This window comes from Gymnodraco acuticeps, unplaced genomic scaffold (assembly GCF_902827175.1).
Source record: "Gymnodraco acuticeps unplaced genomic scaffold, fGymAcu1.1, whole genome shotgun sequence".
Classification (NCBI taxonomy): Eukaryota; Metazoa; Chordata; class Actinopteri; order Perciformes; family Bathydraconidae; genus Gymnodraco; species Gymnodraco acuticeps.
The window spans coordinates 80772-83791 of NW_022991252.1; positions in this window are offsets into that span (position 1 = coordinate 80772).

A 3020-nucleotide genomic window follows, 5' to 3' on the forward strand; every position below is an offset into this window, starting at 1 on the left:
GTGAAGTTAGTCTGCAGCAACACCTCCTTAAATACAGACTGCATGCAGCAAACCACACCCACACACTGCTGACATCACAGTCTGAAATCCAGGTATGATCGGATGATTTGATAAATGATAATGAAACCAGCTGCAATGGATCATGGATCCACCAGGGGGAGCTGTGATTACAAAGCTGACACACTGGAACTCATGTGAAATAAACAGCTGATAGATATATCTGATATAGCTGACCTTTGTTAAGATCCATACAGTATGTCACGGATAGGATCATATTCTGTGCTAAATAAGAGACATATAATCATTTACAAAACATCACCATGTTTTTATTTAACAAAATAATGTTGTTTAATTCATGTTGGCGTCATACTTGCCAACCTTGAGACCTCAGAAATCGGGCGCATTTCCAAAACCACCGCGGGGGGCGGGGGGGTGCTAGTGGATCGCAGGAGCTGTATTAGATTAACATAAACATGCGTATTGTAGTTGTAAGTGCACTGCCTTGCGGCCTGTAGCACCATGGAGCATATGTGTACAGGAAAGGAGTGAGCAGAGGGTAGAATTGTCGATTTTTGTTCTGTTTTCTGTGACTATCTGCCTGACTATCTATTAGCGTGCGCAACTGAAAGTCTGAGAGGGTGCACCCTCTCAGACTTTCAGTTGCGCACGCTACTAAAGAGACGCGCTACCATGGAAACCAAACAATGGTGTAGCTGTATTAAAGTCCGAGTGGAAACAGTCATTAGTAAATCTGATTTTGTCAGAAATCGGGAGAAATGCGGGAGAAATATGACCCCGGGAGGAAACCGGGAGAGGGCAGTGAAATCGGGAGTCTCCCGTGAAAATCGGGAGGGTTGGCAAGTTCGCCGAATTTACATGAAAGCACGAACAAATATTCATTTGTCAACTTCATTAAAACTTTATTAATGTGCCTAAACTCAGTAATTCACTAAAAATAGGTTTATTTTTAATGGACCCTCGTCCAAGTGGGATTTATCTTTTATTACTATACTGTAGCATATCATTTTGTATTCCCACTGTCACGGATATATTCATATTCTGCATTGAATAAGATACATTTAATCATTTAAAAAAAATGGTGTTTAGTTTCTATTTAACTAAATACATGTGGTTAAATCCACGTGAGTTTACAACTACAAAAATAATCAGTTTGTTTTTGTATCACATCCGACGGGAGGAAATGCAGCCCCGCTCTCACTACCGATTTGTAATCCTAATTTAATCATCTTCACGATCATTTAATGTAGTAGGCTATCATATGTTCACCGAATTGACATGAAAGCACAAACAAATATGAATATCTTGAACCTCTACCAACTTTGTGGGTGGATGTACAAGGCAAGGCACATTTGTTTATATAACACCTTTCAACATAAGGCAATTCAAAGTGCTGTAAACAATGAAACACATTATGAAAGGGCATTTAAAAACAATAATTTAAAAGCAAAGATAATAAAACATGAATAACTCATCAATAAAAGTTACAGTGCAGTGTAAGATGTGAATAGTTCAATTAAAAGCAGCGGCAAAAAGAAAAGTCTTCAGCCTGGATTTAAAAGTAGTCAGAGTTGCAGCGGACCAGTGTTAATTTTGGCAGCTATTTTTGAGTTAGTCTTAGTCTTACGGTGTGTCCACACAGCAGCTTTGACCAAATCTTGAAAATCCTGGAGCTGGGCGTGTCTGACAGCTTGGGGATTTCGCGACCAACAACCAATCACATGAATATTACATGAATATCCCGCCCCCGACATACAAAGCAAAAAAACCCGGTTCTTCTACACTATTGTCAAATAGGAAGGGCTATGATGAACATTTATTTTTTTAACATTTTGAACATTTATGAGATTAATGTTTATGGTGCTATTTTATGCTACATTCCATGCTGGCTAATGATACTGTCTATGCTTGCTAGCAACGAAGTAAACTAGCAACGAAGTAAACTGGATATAAAATCCCCAAACAAGCGAAAACCTACCAGTTTCACCCACTGTCTCTGGCACCTCCCTCCATGCCTGGTTCCTCCGGTTTGTATCCCGGTAAGTAAATAGGGACCGGTCATAAAGAACCGGGTGATTTGCTACCGCAATAACTAAGTTCTCCTCCATTTTTGTGGAATATAGAAATGAACTGCGGGTCTGGTTCTCCCAGCTTGCATGCGGTTTGATTGGCTAGCGCTTAAACTGTCAGATTTGCATAAACGGATCTGATTGGCTGTCACTTCCAGCTCAGCCTCAAAAGTTGAACATTGTTCAACTTTGGAATCCTGAACATCCTGGAAATCCTGGAAATCTTCGCCTCGCCCCCCCCCACAATGCAGTTCGGTGACAAGCGAGGGAAAGTGACATCATCCCCATTCAAAGTCAATGGGCGGAGACGCGCTGGAAGCGGTGGACAAATCGCCAAAAGCTGCTGTGTGTACGGGCCGTTAGTCTTTAGACGAAAATGGTTATTAGTTTTTGTCACATTTTAGTCATTTCTATCCTTCATAGTTTTAGTCCAGTTTTAGTCGATGAAAAATTACATTTTAGTCAACTTTTAGTCATGTTTTCTCTCTTTAAACCAATTCAGTTAGGCAAATACAGGTATCTGAAATTGGAATCAAGGTGACAATATCAAGTGTTGAAATGTACAAGTTAGTTACGACTTATCATGTAACGTTACCCCCAGTTTCCACTGGGTCCATCTGCGCCACGCTGCGCCGCGTCACGGCAGCGCCGCAGTTTTGGTCCGACCTCCTCTAGCGCCATAACCCACCGGACGCGTCCCAGAAGCGTTTCAGAAGCGTAGCGTCGTGCGTGCAGGCTCGCAGTTTTGTTATTGATTCGGGCATCCTGGACATTTGTACTTCTACAAGAAAGTAAGTAGGCTACGTAGTTAAATGTTTTATTTTTGTGTCTGTTTAAATTGTGTTTATTGAATGGCTCTGTACTGTACCTACAAGTATTAATTAACTTTAAAACATTAATATGTAGTTGTTACCTTCCACTCCACAAACTGCA